This window comes from Heloderma suspectum, chromosome 6, assembly GCF_057233095.1.
Source record: "Heloderma suspectum isolate Gila_16-S chromosome 6, 16-S_ref, whole genome shotgun sequence".
NCBI classification, from domain to species: Eukaryota; Metazoa; Chordata; class Lepidosauria; order Squamata; family Helodermatidae; genus Heloderma; species Heloderma suspectum.
In genome coordinates, this window is record NC_139463.1 from 17,489,792 (window position 1) to 17,512,846 (window position 23,055).

The 23,055-nt window shown below is 43.4% G+C and overlaps 1 protein-coding gene across 5 annotated transcripts in view; it reads right to left on the minus strand.

The window, feature by feature from the left end:
* The window catches only part of PRDM10 (PR/SET domain 10), a 92,305-nt gene extending 70,119 nt beyond the window's left edge, over positions 1–22,186 (minus strand). For 3 of the 5 annotated variants that reach the window (XM_084803684.1, XM_084803683.1, XM_084803680.1), the window contains exon 1: positions 22,071–22,186. The gene's annotated coding sequence lies outside the window, so the exon portion shown is untranslated. Of the gene's footprint in view, positions 1–19,522; positions 20,706–21,599; positions 21,614–22,070 lie in introns of those variants that run through there. The other 2 variants (XM_084803682.1, XM_084803681.1) reach the window with 2 other exon arrangements.
* Positions 22,187–23,055: the final 869 nt, after the last annotated feature.

A 23,055-nucleotide genomic window follows, 5' to 3' on the forward strand; every position in this document is an offset into this window, starting at 1 on the left:
CCCCATCCAAAACTCTTGCTACTGCACTATGCTGAGTAAAAAAAAAAGTCCTAATATTAAGCAGTAGCATAATATGCAAACATAGTATTAGCACTTTATGTTGGCACTTAATCTCGTTCCAGTCTTTAAGGGCACAATCCTATGCATGTTTAGACAGAAAAAAGTCCTACAACCTCCAATACTCCCTAGACAGCCATGCTGGCTGGGGAATGCTGGGAGTTGTAGGACTCTCTGTATAAACATGCATAGGACTGCGCCTGAAGCCTTCATGATCTCTCCAACACATCAGCGCATTTCATTAAAGGAAATGAACGATGGCATGATGTAGAACAGTCTTACCTAACCTGGTGCCTTCCAGAGGCTGACATAGGTGTTAAGAGCAGGAAGAGTTCAAATCTCATCTGAGCCATGGCCTCACTTAGGTAGGCCAGTCTCACATATATGAAAACACTGATCTGCCTTACAGGATTGTTGTTAACGGCTCATTTCACATGTCAGCAAGGTGATGCTCAAAATCCTACAAGCTAGGCTTCAGCAGTATGCGAACCAAGAACCACCGGAAGTACAAGCTGGGTTTCGAAGAGGCAGAGGAACTAGAGATCAAATCGCCAATGTTCGCTGGATCATGGAGAAAGCAAGAGAATTCCAGAAAAACGTCTATTTCTGCTTCATTGACTACGCGAAAGCCTTTGATTGTGTGGATCACAACAAACTGTGGCAAATTCTTAAAGTGATGGGAGTACCAGACCACCTTACCTGTCTCCTGAGAAACCTGTACGAGGGTCAAGAAGCAACAGTAAGAACCAGACATGGAACAACCGAGTGGTTCAAAATTGGGAAAGGAGTACGACAAGGCTGCATATTGTCACCCTGCTTATTTATTTATGGAAGAAATGGAAGCAGTGACAGATTTTACTTTCTTGGGCTCCAAGATCACCGCAGACGGTGACTGTAGCCATGAAATTAAAAGACGCTTGCTCCTTGGGAGGAAAGCTATGGCAAACCTAGACAGCATAGTAAGAAGCAGAGACATCACCTTGCCGACAAAGGTCCATCTAATCAAAGCTATGGTTTTCCCAGTAGTAATGTATGGCTGTGAGAGCTGGACTATAAGGAAGGCTGAGCGCCGAAGAATTGATGCTTTCGAACTGTGGTGCTGGAGAAGACTCTTACGAGTCCCCTGGACTGCAAGGAGGTCAAATCAGTCCATCCTAAAGGAAATCAACCCTGAGTGCTCATTGGAAGGACAGATACTGAAGCTGAAGCTCAAATATTTTGGCCACCTAATGCGACGAGAAAACTCTCTGGAAAAAACCCTGATGCTGGGAAAGACTGAAGGCAAAAGGAGAAGGGGACGACAGAGGATGAGATGGCTAGATAGCATCACCGATGCAATGCATATGAACTTGAGCACGCTCCGGGAGAGAGCGCAGGACAGGAAGGCCTGGCGTGCTATGGTCCATGGGGTCACGAAGAGTTGGACATGACTGAACGACTGAACAACAACAATATATGAACAGCTTGGAGCACTTAGGAAACAGTGCTATAATATAATCATTATTATGACTATTAAACACAAGATGCGGTGACATGCAATCATAGGCTCCGTATCATTTCAGAACATTGGGGCAAACTATACTTCTTTTTTAAACCTATCTAGAGTGTGTGTTTTTCATCATAATTCTTGGGCTTTTAACCTTTTTTATGTTTCCCAAACTGTTTCAAAGTCAGTGGCAGAATTTTCTGCACTACATGACTCTCTTTAATCCATTCTTTCTCCGTACTCTTTCTGGATTACACCAGAAGGTCAGCTTTTCTCTTTTGATGTTTCCCCATCTTCTCTTTTCTCACTGTATTTGTGCTGTGAATGTATTTTTAATTAGATCCCGTATTACCAATTCCAAGGGCTTGCCTATGGAAAGACTGTACAAAAACAATGTTCCTAACTCTTGAAGTTTAGTTCAAAGGAAGGATGAACTAAAACATAGATCATATATAAGATTCAAAACTATGTTCGAAATTTTAAGGTGCAAAATGCAGAACCTTATTCAGAAAATGCTTGGCTTTCAGTTCTGAAATTGTAAAAATCCAAGGGTGAAGAAGTAAAAGGATGTGAAAAGGAGAAATGCCCCATTGCTTTTCACAAATATCCTATGGCTTTCAACAGTTTCTGTTAATGTAACCAGTCTCAGTACAGATATCACTGAGTAAAGGGAAAAACAATACTGACCCCAAAGCCAAGCACTGCGCAGGAGAAGAATCACCCACCTTTCCACAGGCATCTCCAAGTTCAATGCCTTTGATCTTACATGTATACTATTATCTCTAGGCCACCTCACACATGATAAATGTCCACTATGAACATCACTTCCCATGTAGGAAATTGTAGATACCCTTTCATGCGCAACAAACACACACATGTCTGCTTCGGCACAGGTTCACACCACAGGAAGCCTCTATCTGTTAGAGCTTCTTGCTTGATATGCAATATGGATATGCAAAATGTCCAACATGGGAGTGATAGTTATATATGCGGGATATGCAAAATGTCCAACATGGGAGTGATAGTTATATATGAAACTTGACATGTGTGAAATGGCCTTCACTGAGACCATCAGTCCCTGTACTGCAAGTGATGCAAGCCCTACAATCAATAGAGCATTCACTTGCAATGCAAATTCTGCACAAGGTGCACACATCTTGGAATATATTCTACAGAATGCCAGTGGCATCAAACAACATCAGAAGTGGGCAAAATTTTCTACAAGTCTTCCAGGGAAGAGCTTCTAAAAGTTGGGAAGTATCAGTAACTCCAGTGCTTCAACTGGTCTAAACCTTGGACCCTGCTGGCTGAGCTCCCAGGTACTATGTGTGATGAGGCTTGAGCATTCTTCAAGCCCAGAAAGTTATACATCATTGGTCCCTGCGATGTTTTGGATTGGTGAGGTTTTTCTAAATACTAAGAGCCTGATCTTCTGTCTTTGCCTTGTCAAACAGAGCATCTTCTGCCTACAGCACTTCAGGTTCAAGCATTCAGCTCTGGATTAAGATATAGACACCCACTGCCCTAGCGTAGCTTTGTCAGGCAGCTTTTGTACAGTTCCAACCCCGATGCAGCAAAATCACCAGTCTAGCCTTGTTTTTTAAGTACTGATTTGGAAATTTTCCAAGCAAATTTGTGGGAGGGGAAGAAAAAATAAGCTATTTTCGGGAGGGCAAGAGAAAGTCACAAACCTTTCTAGGGTGGGGGTGGTTAAAGCAGCAGCACATCTCCCCCCACCTTTCTTGCTTTCAACTATCAACATTTATTATAATTTTACCCCTCTCCTCAGCCAAAAAGGCTCACGGAGAAGCTTACAAAATCAGTAGTAAGACAATCCCTGCTCTCAGTCATACAATCTAAAAACATCACTACACAACAGAAAAAGGGATTGGAAGGAAAGGAGAAAGAAAAAAGCAAACAAATGCTCTAGTTCCTGGTCACAACATTTTTATTTTTCCTAGGAAGGGGGAGTGACATAAGCACCCCTGCAGCTACTCCTTTGGCCAGTGGATGGGGGCAGGCTGGTGTCGCTTTCCCATAATGTTTTTCCTGGGAGGCAGGATAGGACCCTCCCTATAGCCCTTGGTCCCCATAGCTTTCCCAACACTTCAAGTAGTGGGGAACTCCTGCAATCTGCAGCCAACTGGGCTGCCATGTTCCCCCACAATGCTTCAATTCCAGAAGCATTGTCGGGGGAAGAAAAAGATGGTGACCCCCATTTTTTAAAGGTTGCTTCTTTCTATGTCATCTTGCATTGTGAATGGCAGAGCAGGAAGGCTTTAGATGGAGGTTCTATAGAAATGCTGAAATTAAAGATTAGTAGTAATACTTTGGGGTGGTGCCTTGGGTCACAATGAACCCATACGACTTTCCTCTTTTCGATGCAGTTAACAAAGACCCTTCAATGTCTGCAAACACAGAAGCGTACTATCTGTTTCGGTGATGAATGAACTGAGACCACTGAAAGAGATGAAAGAGCAGTGCAGATACTGGGGAAAAGATAAATGCATTAGGCAGCTGCTTTTCAAAAGCACCTACTATGCAATAAGCTGCCCTTGCAGTAATTCAGGTACTGACTTTACCAACCTTTTATTCTGAGAAATTTCGTTGGAAAATAAATCTGCTCAAACATATATTGAACTGATGGAGTCTGAATTGGAGAATGAAAAATTGGCTTTTTCCATTTTTATCACCACACCAAGTAGCAATTATATGGAAAAAACATTTTCTTTCAGCAAGTCAGAGCTCATGACTAATAAACAAACAAACAAACCCTCACCATTAGCTTGGCTTTAAACCTAATCTCTGTAGGCATTAGAAAATGAATACTTTGGTGGGGATATTTAATTATTTTAATAAATTCTTCAGCTGATAATTCTCCTTAATGTTATTTTAATCTGTAACTTCGTAGTGTTTGACACAAGGCAAAGAATGGTTCGTGCTGCAGAGTCCCACTGAATTAAATGGGCTTACTTCTGAGTAGACTTCTACAGGATTCTATTGTTAGCAAGGAAGCCGTCATCCAGAAAAGAACCTTACTATTTCACAATTTACATGGCAAGAGCATATATTTTCATTGTGCAGCAGTAAACATTATAACATGTGGTGTGGAGGTGCATGCAAGTAAATATGCACCAGGCATGTTCCAGGGAAGCACAGCCAACTGTGACTCCCCAGCATATGTCCACTAAATATCTCTATGTGTGTATAAACATGCTTCTCTCCTTCATATCCTATGCTGAAAGAGCCTTGTGATGCACTTAGGTGTAATGCTGTTTATTTAGTCATTTTAATATTTATACACCACTGTTCCACTTTTCAGTCTGCAAAGCAACTAAAAAACGACTTAAAATCCATAAAAACACAAATAACAAAATAGCACTAAATACATAATACAACAACAAACTGAACACAAATAAATGTGACTCAGTAAACAATGAAGCAGCCACCAGTACCATAAAAAGCAGTGTTGATTAATCATCTAGCAAACACTAAAATAGTGAAATCCAATCAGAACAGGAAATCACATCTTAACCATTAAAACCCCTGGCTAATAAAACAGCCTTAACTTGGTACCTAAATTATCTTAACACAGGCACCTCCCAAATTAATTCTGGGGGGTAGGATTCCATAGATGGGTCAGCACTGCTGAACAGGCCTATCCATCTAATCTCTGAAAGTGGAGCACTTGAAAAAGTATCTCTGATTCACATCTATTTAAGAGGTAAACACTGAGCTTTAAAATATGTCCTGCTGTGGTCTCTACAGTCAGCTTAAAGCAGCCTCCTGATCTTCCCTTTTGCGTGGCAAGTTGAAACAGCAGGAGCATACGGATGTGTTTTCAGGGGGTGCTCTCCACTTGAAAATCTCTATTGTCACAGGTTTGACAAAACTGTTTTTCTCCATCTCAGCGTTCACAGATCCATATTTGTGTAATTCCTTTATTAGGCCAACCAAAAGATCACAAACAATCTGCAAGCTTTTGAGATATCTAGATCTCTCATCAGACGTTACAAAAAATGGGCCAGGGGTGGCTGGGGCGGGGGATGGGGAAGAAAAAAAGACTTGACTTAATGGTGGTCATAGTGTCTGCATGTTCAGAATCCCAAAATGAAGTGAGGAGAGAGGGGTCTGCAGACAATCAAATTAGGCTCTGCAGGTCATATGAAGGTTTCAAGGTTGGAGCTGTCCCTAGCATAGCTGGGAACAAGAAAAGAAAAAATATTGGATCCCTCATTTTTGAAATATACAATCCAGCTGTTACTCAAACATGTTTCCATCCTGGGTGAAGCACACAGGCCATTTTTACCAATGAATCACAGAGAGAAAGTAGGCATCCTTTATATTAACCAAATTGGAGATAGGTTTAGATGCTGTACTAGGTAAAAGAAGAAAAGAAGAAGACGTCAACTGAAGCCAAAATTGGATAGCTCTACCTAGCAGTTGGAGGGAAAGTCACTTAGTTGCTTTAAGACAGCCTTCCGCAACATGATGCCCTCCAGATATTTTGGACTTCAGCTCCCATCAGCCTCAGACTGCATGGCCAATGGTCAGGAATGCTGGGTACTGTAGTCCAAAACATCCAGAGAGCATGAGGTTGGGGTGGGCTGCTTTAGGAACATAAAGCAGTCTTTCTGCTCCTAAAGTAATTTTATGTATGACTTAGTTTAATCATAAAACTATCACATTTTGAAAATTTTAGAAGTAAATTATTCAATTTGTAATTATTGTCTGAATAGATTAGAAATACATTAATGGAGCAATCCTATGGCCGCTAGTCAGCGGCTAGCCCGCGCTCTGAGGTCAGTTCCCAGAAAACCAACCTCACGCCACTTCCATGCTGCCTCGGAGGCAGTACAGAACAGCCTCGTGCTCTACGCTTGCAAGAGGAGTGTGGAGTGGCCAAAAAGGGGCATTCTGGGGGGTGTTCCGGGGCGGGGAGGTCAGAAATGCTGGTACGATACATCCTATAAGTTGTCCGACTGCCCCCACTCCGCCTTCCTATGGCTAGACAGCCAAAATCAGCTGTCTAGCCGCAAATGCAGGGCAAGGGAAGTGCGGAGGGAGCAATCCCCTCTGTGCTTCTCCTGCCCTGCATTGGATAGGTGGTCGCCTCCAAGTTCAGAGGTGGCTGCCTGTCTCCACAGGATTGCGCCCTAAATGACTGCTACAGCATCAGAAACCCAAGACTCTAAAGAATAAAACCCAAGCTGTCAAGAATGCTCATTTACTGTCAAGAATGCACAATGGTGACTCTACTCACATGTTGGGAACCTGATCATAAATGTCTATCAGTGAAATATACTTTAGATCAATAATTTTAATAAGGAATGAAAGAACTAACTATGCTGGGAACCTTACAGAGAGGATTTAAAAAAATTCCCCATAGATTCATTATTTTGAGACATTTTACATCTCTAGTCTTTCTATAAAATTATTATTCTACAGTTTTTAGAAATCTGGGGGAGGGGAGTAAAGGCTGGGTAACAATATATAAATACTTTGTCCTAAATTCTAAAAGAAAATATTTCATAATCCGTAACTGTTCAATTTTTCAGAAAAAAACAAAAACGGTCCTCAGAAAAAAACGGGGAAAAAACACTTTTCCCCCCAGATTTTTCCAGGCTTTTTTCCAGGCCTTCACATCTCTACTTCATGTCTTTCTTTTATGATGCTTGAATAAGTAACGATAGCCTGGATTGCACAAAACACTAAGCCATAGTGTGGTTTGTTGATTTGACTTGTTGTATCTGAAACCATCCCTGCAAACAAACCATGGTTCGTTAACCAACTACAAACCACAAATAAACGCCATGCTTTGTTGTTGGCTTAGAAAATCTGGCTTGTTGTTACGAACCCAGAACCATGGGTTCTCCCTGGCTTGTTTGTGCTGCTGTCTACCCTGAAACAGAGGGACTCAATGAGAGCAACCTGAAAATGAAACTGCTCTGAGGGCCGGCAAAATAAACAAGAGAGAAACAATCCAAGAATAAGGAAAACTAGCCACATGTTGTTTGCTCCTCTGCAAGGCAATTCATGGCTAAAACAACAAGCCATGGTTAACATCAACAATGGCTTAGTCTAACATGCGAACACAGCCAGTGCAAAAGACACAATTAGGAATGAACAAGCGGCACTTGAAACATCATCTCAGAAAAGAGACCAAAGGGCTGATAGTACTACTTGAAGTATGGTGCCTGAACGCTCTGTGCACACGTTCACAACCCTTGCAATGGTGTCTATTCATGTTGTAGATGCACTTACACAACACCCAGCAACTGCAGTGGAATAGTCCCTAGAACTGTCCCACTGCAACAGGCACAGACAGATGCAGGTTCCTATCACAGCTGTTGCCAGCTCCAAAACCCCTGGAAATGAAAGTCACGGATGCACTGATTCAGCAATGGGGTAATGGCTTTTGTAGGACAACTAACTGTCCTGATGCAACATGACCATCAAAGGAGCCTTCCAGGAACTGGGCCAGCAACCAAGAACTCCCAAACCAGAGATTTGGATGCTGGCAGACCATTCAGAATTAGGCAAATTCTGTAGGAGAGGTGAGTGGGGCGGTGCAACAAAGGGAAAACCCCATGAGCAATTCTGTAACCATCATATATGAAAATCATAATATCTTTGATGAGTAACGATGTGTTTGAAAGCTGCATTGTGCAGCATTATACCTATCTGCATTAGTGTAGGAAGAAAATATAATGCGTGAAGCGACCTTGAAAGAAGATTGGCCTGAGAATGGATGGGAGCTTTACAAGGAATAATCAGTCCTGTACCAAATGTCATAAAGCCACTGTTTTATGTCAAAGCATTATTCTGTTCACAATATCAACATATTGAAGGACTTATCTGATTTAACTGCAAGATACAGAATAGCAGGCAAACAGGTATGGGCTCCCTGCAGCAACCATGGCCATTGCTATTAATTCTATGTAGTAACTGCTGAAGCCTGAGTACTCTCATTCACTGCAAGCCAAGGGCTGCAAGATCACTATGAGAGGCTAGTTTTGTATAGAATTATGCTGCCAGTCATCATGCAGCCTTTCAGATCAAAGTGGTTTATTGTGCTTAGAAGCAGCATCACAAATGCCTGCAAAAAGCTACATCCCACGCTTAGCTTAATTATCACAGTATGTATAGGAGGGAAAGTCAGTGCATTTCCTGAGAGCCTTTGGCAAGAATATGCTCTCATGGCAGCAAAAGTGCTGGAAAGTGCTACAGGATTATAACTTCGTTGACTATTGGATCACAACTGCTGCCCTTTCTCTGCATTCTCATTCATCAAGCACACTTACTCTTTCAAGGAACTATGGCACTGGCCTTCGTCTGGTTGACAGTAATCAGGTAGTGTATGGCCATGGAATGTATATATCATTAGTGGGACAGAAACTGAAGTCAAATATATGGTTAAAACAGTCAAAACGCAGAGCCAGTGTGGTGTAGTGGTGAGAGTGTTGGACTGGGAGCTGAGAGAACCAGGTTCTAGTCCCCACTCGGCCACGGAAATTCACTGGGTAACTTTGGGCCAGTCACAGACTCTCAGCCCAACCTACCTCACAGGGCTATTGTTGTGAGGTTAAAATGGAGGAGGAGGAGGATAATGTAAGCTGCCTTGGGTTCCTACCAAGAGGAAAAAAGGTGGGAAATAAATGCAATAAAGAAAGACAGATAGACAGACAGACTTCAGGGGTGTCTGTGTTCAATGAACTAGTGGGGCTAAGCCCTCCTATGCTGTATGCCTTTGAACTACATGATCATGCAAAATGATTCCATTGTTCTCTCACTAGCAAAATTCCGATCATTATGACAGGCAAGGTATGTATGGAGTAAAGGCCAGTGTATCATATGTATTTGCAGAGACCCCTGGAAGAATAATGTGTGTGCCATGCATAAAGATGCATTGAACCTTCCACTACAGCATTCCTGTTGGAGGTTTCTGGGTCATCCAGTATCAGGAGAAGCAGACAGGTTTTGGCCCCACTGCAAAATTTCCCCCAAATGAAGCATTTTAGTCTTCTATATAAGAACCAGGATTCTGTGTTTCCTGGTCACACTAAAATGAAATGGAATTTTGGAATTCTGGCAAATAGACAGATAGCACTATGATGTTGAGGCATATTGTTCACCTTAATAGTAGGAATACCTAAATTATTCTTCTATAGCTGGGGGGAGGGAGGGAATCATGTATACTAATATCTAACTCAGGTGCTGAGTTATGATGGCTATGTAGCCCTCGCCAAAAAAGATATTGGCATGCTCAGCAGACCTCCAAAGTTTGCAAAAGTAGAAAAATTATTTATGAAAAAAACCTAAGGGTGCTAAAAACAACAACCCCGCCTCCCAACCAGCACAAGGAGGACTGAGCAAGCTCAGGCCACATAATGATGAGAGTCTGCTGGGGACGGAGAGGGAAATGGAAAACCAGGGAGGAGGGAGGAGGGAATATACTGAAAGTAAGCAAAGCTGGCTGGAAGGAAAGAACACTGGAAAGGAACACTTGTTGTTTTACTTATAAGGTGTCTAAACATTTCTGAGCACTGTACAGAGATTAAAATACATTTTGTTTCAGGTTCCACCTATTCCATCTAGTTCACTTAAAGATTCAGGATATCACAAAGAAATGCACCAAATACACTGTCACTTCTGTTGTGCTTCCCTTAAAAACAATGGAGGAAGAGGAAAGCTCATTGTTCTAGTCTAGCAACTTGATGCTGTTGCCAGAGATTTAAACATAATGTACTATATGATAAAAGCCATAAAATCTGATAAAACAGTGCATGGTTCCGTTAGGCATACTCCTGCTCTGATCAGTTCTATAGAAAAACAACTTGATGCCCAGTACTTCCCATCTCTCCAAGCCCCTCATTACTTCATGAACTCAGTTCATGATTCATTAATTCAGCTCATGTCATGTCATCTCATGACATGACATTTTATGTCATTCCATGTTATTAGAACATCTAGATCTGACGATGGGAACCATTTCCCTTCAAGAATCAAGACACACTCAACAATTCCAAAATAATTACATCTGTTAACTATCTTATTTGCTCAGGACTTGACAAAGATAAAATGTAACTAGTACAGAAAGCCACATTTTTAATTTTCTCTCCAATGATCTCTTTTTTATTACTTATGCTGTGCACAAAAGTGGCAAGCAGATCTATTAATGTCCTCCATAGATAAAAATAAATAAATCCCTGGCTTTGCAAGTTTGTTACAATTTGGTTTACACAGCTGGCAATGACTGCAGGTAGCCAGAAACACATTAGAAAGGTGCTTGGCTACTACAGAGCAAGTTAATATGAAGGAAATCATAATGGGTTGATTTGGCACAGATCCAAACAACAATCAGCAGGTTAACACAATTTAATATAAAACATATACCAGCAATACAGAGTTGTGACCACCCACATGCATTATGTAAAGGACAGATATTTTTGTCCCACACACACGCAATCTTAAAACACACTGTACCAGAAAATCAGAGCTTAACGGTACAATCTTAAGCATGTCTACCCAGAAGGCAGCCTTACAGAGGTCAATGGGTCTTATTATACATGGGGCTGCCTTTGAAAACAGTCCAGAAACTTCAGCTGGTCCAAAATAGGGCAGCAAGATTGTTAACAGGGACTGGCCAGCAAGCTCATATTATGCCAGTACTTTTCCAGCTGCACTGGCTGCCAGTCCATTTCCGGGCCCAATTCAAAGTGCTGGTATTAACATTTAAAGCCCTGAACAGCTTGGGGCCAGGTTATCTGAAGGATCGCCTCCTCCCATATGTGCCTGCCCGGACCTTAAGATCATCCTCAGTGGCCCTTCTCCATGAGCCCCTGCCAAAGGAAGTGAGGCGGGTGGCTACTAGGAGGAGGGCTTTTTCTGCTGTAGCACCCCGGCTGTGGAATGAGCTCCCTAGTGAGGTTCACCTGGCACCTACATTGTATTCTTTTCGGCACCAGGTGAAACCCTTTTTATTTTCCCAGGCATTTTAGCATTTTAGCTTTCTAGACTTTTAGCTTTGCTGTTTTAAATCTGTATTTTAAATTCCTGCACTGCTGCTAGGTTTTATTGTGGTTGTATTGTTATATTGTGATTTTAATGTTCTATATATTTTAGTTTGTTTTATTGTGTGCCGTTTGGTTTTAATTTTTGTGAACTGCCCAGAGAGCTTCGGCTATTGGGCGGTATAGAAATGAAACAAAATAAATAAAATAAATTTCCTAATAAGTGTGTATAGGATTGCAACCCAAGTCAAGATGAAACTAGCATAGCACTAGCAAAATTTAGGCTCTGGTACAAATACTAAGGATCAGGGTTTAAGTTTCATTAATAATCAGTGACAATGAAAGGATTAAAATGCTCTCTCATAGAATCTTATGCACCAACCAGGCACCCCTGTTATTTGGGGCTTTGTACATTCCATGCATCTCCAGAATCACAGCATATGTTGTTCTAATATTTAGTTTGTTTTTTTTAAAATTAAGTTTCTAGACATTATGGCTGTGAAAAAAGCACTGAAAACAAGTGGGAAGTATCCGGTAAAATCCAAGAAGCTCAAAAAAGAGGACTAAATAAGCTTTCCAGTAGTCAGATGTTAGGTCTTCTTCTATGTCTACAGTTCATTGTCCTTCAGTATGGCTATTCATTCCTAGCTTCTGACCAAGTTAAAGGAACAGAATACCTTAGGTTAAGCTTAGACAGTTTTAAGGAATAGAAGACCTTAGGGTGAGGTAAAATATGGAGCCCCAACTCACTGATGTATCCTTGTCACTGTCTTGGCTACTGTCTTGGGTACTGACTGTTCTCTTTGTTTTATATATGGTAACTTTTTAAAACTATGCATGCAAACAAAAGTGCATTAGCATAAACAACAACAGGGCCCATAAGGGAGAAAATGCACGAGTATGAGCAACATACAAGGAGCTGCCTTATATCCAATTAATCCAATGGTCTATCAGGTCTGGCACTAGACTGGATATAGCTCTTCAGAGTCTCAGGCAGAAGTCCCTTCCAATTCTGCTGAGATCCTTTAAATGCAGGTGCCAGATCGCTTCTGAACAAACCATCCCTGAGCTGTGGCCACTTCTCATTTGTCATGAAAATATACCCAGCTTTGCTCCTATAGCTCTCCTATAGCCTTCCCTTCTTATATTACCCACAATGCTAGCCAACATTTGACATTCTTACAAAATCTACTCTTGAAAGCAAAATAAATTATGCAATATTTGCAGACATTTGCAAATCTGCTTCATTTGTATAATATAGTTGACTTGCGACACATGAATTTCCTTGGCCCAGTTTTTGTTACCTTGGTACAAAATTGAGGCTTCATTCGCTCAGAGTACACAGTGATTTGTTTCTTCCTGATGTATTGGTACAAATTCATTTCATCCCACATAAGAGGTGGGTGGTATGAGCAGCGGTCTTCATCGCTGCCATCTGCAGCAAATGGATGCTGGTTTTTGGCAAGTGGAGGAGACGAGCTGTCATCAACATGTACAATGTTAATGGTGAATGTATCTTCAGGATTCAGCACAAGGAAAATGTCTCACATCTATGCTGCACTGTTTCAGCTATGGCAATTTATGGGTCAGTTTCCCCCTATCAAGACAATTCTATTAAAAGCAGTCAACCTATCTCAAAAGATAGCAGATCTGATAATGGCTTCATTTCCATAAAACTAGCGAAAATATCCAAAAGTAAAATGACACAGAACAATTATGCGTATATCCATCATACACAGGTTAATCCTCAATGGCAGCTAGCAGTTGAAACTGAGATGTCAACATCAATGTAACTTCTCTTTCCATTAAGAAACTTGGACCTAACATAATGATGTACTTAACATGGGGAGATGGCATAGGTCATCTCTCGTTTTCTGAATACACTTGAAAAAAAATTAATAGCCATGTGTGAGGAAACATCACAATACTTTTAAATAGTAATGTACTTCAAGGCCTTGTTGTGGCGAAGGGGCTTGCGTAACTCAATGAAGCCATAAGCTATGCCGTGCAGGGCCACCCAAGACGGACAGGTCATGGCAGAGAGTTCTGACAAAATGTGGTCCACTGCAGAAGGAAATGGCAACCCACTCCAGTATCCTTGCCAAGAAAACCCCATGGAACGTGTCACAAGGCTAAAAGATATGACGCCGGAAGATGAGCCCCTCAGGTCGGAAGGTGTCCAGTATACTACTGGGGAAGAGCAGAGGGTATTTCCAAGTAGCGCCAGAAAGAGTGAAGCGGCTGGGCCAAACCCGAAAGGACACTCAGCTGTGGATGTGTCTGGTGGTGAAAAGAAAATCCGATGCTGTAAAGGACAATATTGTTTAGGAACCTGGAATGTCAGATCAATGAATCAAGGTAAGCTGGAGGTGGTCAAACATGAGATGGCAAGATTGAACATCGACATCTTGGGAATCAGCGAACTAAAATGGACAGGCATGGGCGAATTTAATTCAGGTGACCATCATATCTACTATTGTGGCCAAGACTCCCTTAGAAGAAATGGAGTAGCACTCATAGTCAACAAAAGGGTGGGAAAAGCAGTACTGGGGTACAATCTTAAAAATGATAGAATGATCTCAGTACGAATCCAAGGCAAACCATTCAACATCACAGTAATTCAAGTCTATGCCCCAACCACTGATGCCAAAGAAGCTGAGGTTGATCGGTTCTATGAAGACCTACAACACCTTCTAGAACTAACACCAAAAAAAGATGTCCTCTTCATCATAGGGGACTGGAATGCTAAAGTAGGAAGTCAAGAAATCACCGGGATAACAGGCAGGCATGGCCTTGGTGTACAAAATGAAGCAGGACAAAAGCTAATACAGTTTTGCCAAGAGAACACGCTGATCATAGCAAACACTCTTTTCCAACAGCACAAGAGACGACTCTACACATGGACATCACCAGATGGTCAATATCGAAATCAGATTGATTATGTCCTTTGCAGCCAAAGATGGAGAAGCTCCATACAGTCAGTCAAAACAAGACCTGGAGCTGACTGTGGCTCAGATCATGAGCTGCTTCTTGCAAAATTTCGGCTTAAATTGAAGAACGTAGGGAAAACCACTAAACCATTCAGGTATGACCTAAATCATATCCCTTATGAATATACAGTGGAGGTGAGGAATAGATTTCAGGGATTAGACCTGATAGACAGAGTGCCTGAGGAACTATGGACGGAGGTCCGTAACATTGTTCAGGAGGCAGCAACGCAATCCATCCCAAAGAAAAAGAAATGCAAGAAAGCCAAGTGGCTGTCTGATGAGGCTTTACAAGTAGCTGAGGAAAGAAGGGAAGCGAAAAGCAAGGGAGAAAGGGGAAGATATATCCAACTGAATGCAGAGTTCCAGAGAATAGCAAGGAGAGACAAGAAGGCCTTCTTAAATGAACAATGCAAGGAAATCGAGGAAAACAACAGAATGGGAAAGACTAGAGATCTCTTCAAGAAAATTGGAGATCTCAAGGGAACGTTTTGTGCAAAGATGGGCATGATAAAGGACAAAGAAGGCAGGGACCTCACAGAAGCAGATGAGATTAAGAAGAGGTGGAAAGAATACACAGAAGAACTATACAGGAAAGATCTTAATGTCCTTGATAGCCATGATAGTAATGTCCTTGATAGCCATGATAGTGCGGTCACTGAACTTGAGCCGGACATCCTCGAGAGTGAAGTCAAGTGGGCCTTAGGAAGCATTAGTAACAACAAAGCTAGCGGAGATGACAGTATTCCAGCTGAGCTATTTAAAATCCTAAAAGATGATGCTGTTAAAGTGCTGCATTCAATATGCCAACAAATTTGGAACACTCAGCAATGGCCGCAAGACTGGAAAAGGTCAGTTTACATTCCAATTCCAAAGAAGGGCAACGCCAAAGAGTGTTCAAACTACCGCACAATTGCGCTCATTTCACATGCCAGCAAGGTGATGCTCAAAATCCTACAAGCTAGGCTTCAGCAGTATGCGAACCGAGAACTACCGGAAGTACAAGCTGGGTTTCGAAGAGGCAGACGAACTAGAGATCAAATCGCCAACATTCGCTGCATCATGGAGAAAGCAAGAGAATTCCAGAAAAATGTCTATTTCTGCTTCATTGACTACGCTAAAGCCTTTGATTGTGTGGATCACAACAAACTGTGGCAAATTCTTAAAGTGATGGGAGTACCAGACCACCTTACCTGTCTCCTGAGAAACCTGTACGAGGGTCAAGAAGCAACAGTAAGAACCAGACATGGAACAACCGATTGGTTCAAAATTGGGAAAGGAGTACGACAAGGCTGCATATTGTCACCCTGCTTATTTAACTTATATGCAGAGTACATCATGAGAAATGCCGGGTTGGATGAATCAGAGGTCGGAATTAAGATTGCTGGGAGAATTATCAACAACCTCCGATATGCAGACGATACCACCCTAATGGCAGAAAGCGAAGAGGATCTCAAGAGCCTCTTGTTGAGGGTGAAAGAGGAGAGTGCAAAAGCTGGTTTGAAACTCAACATTAAAAAAACTAAGATCATGGCATCTGGCCCTATCACTTCCTGGCATATAGAAGGGGAAGAAATGGAAGCAGTGACAGATTTTACTTTCTTGGGCTCCAAGATCACCGCAGACGGTGACTGTAGCCATGAAATTAAAAGACGCTTGCTCCTTGGGAGGAAAGCTATGGCAAACCTAGACAGCATAGTAAGAAGCAGAGACATCACCTTGCCGACAAAGGTCCGTCTAATCAAAGCTATGGTTTTCCCAGTAGTAATGTATGGCTGTGAGAGCTGGACTATAAGGAAGGCTGAGCGCTGAAGAATTGATGCTTTCGAACTGTGGTGCTGGAGAAGACTCTTACGAGTCCCCTGGACTGCAAGGAGGTCAAATCAGTCAATCCTAAAGGAAATCAACCCTGAGTGCTCATTGGAAGGACAGATACTGAAGCTGAAGCTCCAATATTTTGGCCACCTAATGCGAAGAGAAAACTCTCTGGAAAAGCCCCTGATGCTGGGAAAGACTGAAGGCAAAAGGAGAAGGGGACGGCAGAGGATGAGATGGCTAGATAGCATCACCGATGCAATGAATATGAAGAGCACACTCCGGGAGAGTGCTCAGGACAGGAAGGCCTGGCGTGCTATGGTCCATGGGGTCACGAAGAGTCGGACACGACTGAACGACTGAACAACAACAACAACTTCAAGGCACACTGGGACAATGGAGGTAAGATCACTGAGGGCAGCGTATCTAAACATATCTGAATAGAAAAAAAACCCTACAGTCACAATGTGCCAATTATTACTATAGCCCAACACAAATCAGAACATGATGCAACCATATAGAGAAAACACTGCACTGACACGCAACTTCAAGTACTATAAATGGAAAGGTACCGCTGGCCATGATGAACTATGGCTGAAAAGTCATCACTCTGCCCCTGCACTTCTTTGGCACATACAACTGGAATTGGGAATCAGGGTAGAAAACAAGTTCAGTATGGTAAGAGAAGTGTTAGTCGAAACAGAATTCAGAATGGTCCTGATGGGATAAAACTGTATCTTCCATTGTGAACACAGTTTCTGGGTTGTTGTTTTTTAATGGCCTAACTATATCTGCCATTATAGCTCTGCCCATTCTTATCATGACTTTTCCCCCCATACTGCATGATACAACTGACCTGGTTTGCATGTGACGCTAAGCCACGGTGAGTTGTCATCATGGATAGTTGCAGGGTGGCTTAGCGTGATGTCTGAACCCAGTGCGTCTTTGCCATCATGGGCTGTTTTTTTTTGCAAACAAGCCACCCTGAGAACCCATGGCTTGTAGTAGGTTTGTTTAGGGTGTCTTGTTGTCAAGGTAGCTTGTCGTGATGTCCGAAGCAGGCAGAGTTGCTTCAGCATGGGTTGTTTAAAATGGTAAGAGACCCACCTGGCAAGAGCAGCGAAAAACCTACCAGCCACTAATCACAACCTTACTAATGATATCTGCTTATTACATCTTGAAATCCCAATAGTCAATTTACTCCTCCACTTTGTCATCTCCCTAGACAGCCACCCTATTTTTTTCATCTTTGAGATCTGTGCAAATTTAGCCTTTGTTTGCCCCACTTTTGGGGAGATTTGCATGCATTTAACATTCTGGGTTTTTTTGTCTTCGGGGAGATTTATGCATATTTAATAGATTTTTTCACCTTCACGGAGACTTGTGCAAATGTAACTTTTTTTTAACTTTTGGGGAGATTTGCACAAATCTGCTAAAGTGCAGTAGCTACTCTGCTTGAATGCAGTAACTGTTACAGTAGTGAGAGTAGTTACTCTGCTTTAGGAGATTTGCACAAACCTCCCAAAAAGTTTTTTGTTAAGTTAAACATGTATAAATCTTCTCAAGGGGAAGAAAAAATCTACAAAAAATCCTCTATTCTGTTAATGAGTGCAAATGTGCTCATTAGGGTGTAGGCTGCTGAGGTTGTGCTGCAAAGACCCATGGGATACATGTCGAGATCAGGAGGGAGGACAAAGGGGGAAACAAGACACAACAAGCAGCAGAGCATCTGATCATCTCTTGGGAGTAACGTGGGCTAGCAAGTGAACAACTAACCCACTGCAGCTTATTTTCAAGGTGGGTTATCGTGATGTACAAATTTGCCGACTGTGTCAACCATCCACATGGCAGGCCCACAGCTCAGGCCACCATAGTGCAGCTTCTAGACAGCATCTGCCCTCTTCCTCAAGGTGGCCTGCATCCTTTCATGGGTGGAAGCAAACTAGTTTATATGAATATTTGTAGAACAGGGGCCATAAAAGGCACAAATACTAACAAGTCAATAATGGATTATTGGGATTTTTTCAATGAAATGGCTTGCTTTATTAATTCCATCCTGCCATTAACTCGAATGCCCCAGTTTCTGCAGTGCAAGGGCTGCCATGGGGCAGATGTTGCCATAGCAACCCTACATTGCAGATGCTGAGATCATGTGGTCAAAGGAATCAACCTGTTCAATATCAACAGGGTAATTAAAAGAAAAATGGTAAATATGTATAAGAACAGAAAATGTAAGGGTAATACAGCTCTTTATGTCAACTTCCACACCACTGATTTGTATTTTTCTATCTATAAAAGATAGGCAGGCAATCCACAAACCAGTTGCGACAGAATATTTGGATTTAAGCCATGTTCGTACCTCTCCTGTTCAAGATCAATGTCTAATCCACATGCTGCATGTATGTAACATGCAAGGACTCCATTATTCCTGTATCTAATCACCTTGTGCCACAACATATGAGAAGTTAGTACACGTATACCAATGAGAAAAACATGTATGAATAAACCACTTCTCAAACCTTCTCATACATAAGTATTTCCCCAACAGTTTAGCTGCTGTGTAGGAAACAGCATATATCTCATGATACCTGAAAAGAGGACAAACTTTGTTTTCATTCTGGTACATTACCAGGAAGCCTGCTTGTCACTTGCACAGTTAGTTGGAAACTCAAGCACAAGTTCCAGTCTCCTGGTGACTGCATCCTTTCATGGGTGGAAGCAAACTGGTTTATATGAATATTTGTAGAACAGGGTCCAATCTCACTGGTTCACTGTGTGCAAACCAGTCCAACATGTGTCCATAATGAAAAAGACCACCCATGCTGAAATTCACAATTAGTTGTGAATGGCCTTTCCCACCACAGCAATTAATCTGTAGGTAGCAGAAAAAACATACCTTGGATCATGTGAACATCTGCATAAGTCTTTAATAACATCAAAAAGACTGCATGTGAAATAGTCCTGAGGAGATATCACACTCATAACTATTTCCATGTCATATAAACTAGGCTGTGTAAACTGACCTGCAGGTGCACGTCACATTTTACATATGTTTCCAGCATGTCCATGCAGTGAATGCATGAAGACACACATCTGCAAACGTGCAATGGTCAAAAATCTGCAACTATCTGGCCTGTGTCCATCCTCTGATTTCATGTACTTACAAACACACATCTCCCTCTCAAACTTTATGGCATTCATCACATTGGCAGCCAGAAGCAGGTCTCTTGCAGAAAGCCCTATGAATCCTAGAGAGTCAATATAAATGAGAGAGAAAGATAAGGGGCCATCTCCTCAGGCAATATGGAAACTCCTGACACACCATTAGATGAACAGTACCATCTTTTCCTACTTCATCTGTCGCCCTCACAGATGATCACACCACCGGGGGGGGGGGGGGGGGCGGAGCGCCTTCATCTGTATCATACCAAGTGATAAGAAAATTTTACCACACATCGTTTGCCAATGTGTGGTAAAATCTGCGGCAGAATTGTTAATGGAAAATATTTTACCATACACAACCTGCCTATGCCGGAGGAAAGCTGGTAGTCCCTTTCTGAGGAACCCTTGTTTTTGTCCAAGTGGGATCTGCAACAAAATGTTGCAGTGTGGAATGCTCATGTTCACTCTTCCAGTCAGCCAGCCGGCACGCCTTCCTCCATGATACTCCATTCCATTTCCCCTCCCACCTGGTTTTCCATTCCCCCGCCCCTCAAAATAAACAATCAGCATTCCCTGGCACTGAACATGTTCAGTCTTCAGTGGGCTGTTTGGAGGATTCCACCCTGGCTCTGCCCCCAAAGATGTTTGTATTTCTGCAAACCTTGGGGTTCCCTGAAGTCTGCTGATACATCCCTCAAGTGCAGTTTTGGCTATATTAGAGCCAGCACCCAGAAAACTGAGATCGCTACTAGTATATAGGAGGGATGATTATTTGTTGTGAGCTGCCCTGAAACCTGCATTACGTTTTAAAATCAATAAAAGTGTAGTAAAATAGTAGCGGTGGTGGAGGGGAGCTTTATAATCTGTATAAACCTTATCAAACGGTGAAGTGTTTACTTCACTAACTACCAATGTGTGTTAAAATGGTTGGGGGTCATCGGTATCAATAGTGAGTTTCTTTTTGTTTTAATTTTTAAAAAGCCACACCGACTGCTATTTTGGGGTAAAGTGGAGGGATCTGCAGTCACCTGTATAACCATTCCCAGATGGTAAGCGGTATTTTTTTTTAAGCCATACAAACCGCTAGTGTCGAATGAAAGTTGGTAGTCCCTTCTTGAGGAGCCTTCGAAGAGGCCAAATGCATACCGTTTAATTACTTGAGGCAAGCTGCCTCAGAGATGCATACTGGTGGAAAAGCAGGATAAATGTTATATAGAAGGAGTGCGAGGAGGTGAACAGGCAAGGAAAGTGGCGTGAGAGCGGAAACGCAAAGGCAGATTGCTTGCCCATGTATAAAATCAGAAGTCTTTCAAGAGAACGTTAGTAAGTAAAGAACTACATAGTAAAATGATTTGGGGGCAACTCAGGTATCTGTATCAACCTTTATCTGTATAGCAAGCTGAAAGCTTATACCAGAGTAAGGGCAGAATCCTGTGCATGTTTAGACAGAAATAAGGCCTACAACTCCCAGCATTCCCCAACCAGCACGGCTCACTGGGGAATGCTGGGAGCTGTAGGATTTTTTTTCAGTCTAGACACGCGTGAGATTTCACCCTTGGTTTTATAAGATGGTAAAGAAAGGTGGAAGTGGTGGTGCTACCACACACCAACTACTAACTTGAACCAGAAATGTGTGGTGGAAGAGCTCGTCTGCATCAAACGGTATGGGGCGTTTTGGGGTGTGTGGTTTTTTTTTTTTTTTACCACACATCAACCAAGGGTGGTAAACACGTACAAAGACACCCCAGGAGTAGGTGTATGGAGGCCTCACAGAAGGTCCTTCAGTAAAGGCATGGTGGGAACTAGGGGAGACGAGGCCATTTCCCTCAGAAGGGCCAGAAAGAATAAATAACTACAGGCGCCCGACCCCTCCCCCGCCCCGACCAGACTAATGTGAGAAAGGGGCGCGCGAAAGCTTCCAGCCAATCAAAGCGCAGAGCTCGACCGCCGCCGAGCCTCTGACTCCCCCCAGCGCGAGGGTGTTAACAGCCCAGCAGCTCGCGCCCAACGGTCATCCCCGGCCGTCCCAACCACTCTGGGCGATGGGAGGGGGGAGAAGAAACGGGGATTGCACCGTACAGAGCTGCTAAAAGGGGGGCGGCCTGAAGAAACCGGCGGGAGGGAGGATAATCCAGCCGCGGGAGGGAAGAAGAGCCGCCCTTGGTGGGGTGAAAGACCCAGAGTATTGGGGAAAGGGGGGGGCATTAAAATGGCTTCGACACCCCCCCGCTCCAGTGAGGTGCCGGGGCCCGGACTATACCAAGCGGGGAGGAGGGGAGGCCCAGATGGGGGCAGCCCTTTCTTCCCCCTGTCCGGGGCGGATGGGGTATCCCGATCAGGGTGGGGAGGGGGGAGCGGACTGTACCTCTCCAGCAGGGAGGGGGGAATGGCAGTACCCTATATCTCTTCCCCCACCCGCGGGAGCGAACGGTTTGTCCCGGTCCCGGCGCCATCTTGGGTGCGACTAAAACAACAACCCCAAAAACCCTTGACGGGGCCTTGCGGGAACCCTGAGCCGAATTCCCTCCCCGGACCGGCCCATCGCTTTACCTGAGGGGGTTCAGTGAAGGTGTCGTGTCCAGGCCGGCTCCCAGGGCCCCACCGCAGACCAAACCCGCCCACCTGTCCTCACCTCACAATGGTAGCTGCAGAGCGGGGGGGGGGGTCCGCCCTGGGATATTACCATAATCTGCCTAGCAACAGCCGCCAGAGGCGTGAGCTGATTGGTCCGCAGTCACGCTCGTCTAAAGGGATGACGCCAAGAAGTATCCCCGGGAAGACCACATTAGCTGCAACACGAAGCTGGGACTTAAGGGGAGGGGGCAAAATCTGTGGGGAGAGGGGAGCTCCCCCCCCACACACACTGCATTCGGGCCTGCATCGCTCAGGGAGCAATATCCACCAATCACAGCAGATGTCTCATCCCGTCGCAACATTGCGGTAAAGCCGCCCACCAATCACGAGTATCCTCTCTATTCAAGCGCCTGGCAGGGCTATCCGACGGAGTCAGCGCCCCCTGTAGGAGGAGGGAATGGCTAGCGCCTTTTTAGAGCGCCCTCTGCTGCTGGGGTGGTGGTAAGATGTTTGTACCTATTGATGTGGAGGTAGCGGACAGCGACCCCTGCTGGGGAGGGATTCCTGCGCGGGGATCGGCTCTCCTTGGGGAAGAAACAGAAGCCCGTCCAGTCTGAAGAGTTGTGGTCTCCCCCCTGCCTCCACCCGGTATGTTTCATACCCCATGCAATTATTATATCTGTGGCCAATGCACTCTTTCAACACGCTAACCCTATACAACAATTACATGAGTTTGGGTACTAAGTATATTTACCAACGGCACAAAACGCTTAAAAACACACACACGCACAGGTGGTGGGGAATGTATCCTACGTGGATGAACTTACAATAATTATGACAAGCATAACAAGTAACCACAAAAAAACTCTTTAAAAAAAACACCCAACCTATTTTTTTTCCCTTTGCGATTTGAATGTCAGCTTCTGCTCTGCAAATGTTGGTGTGAATCTTGCCCCTTTTC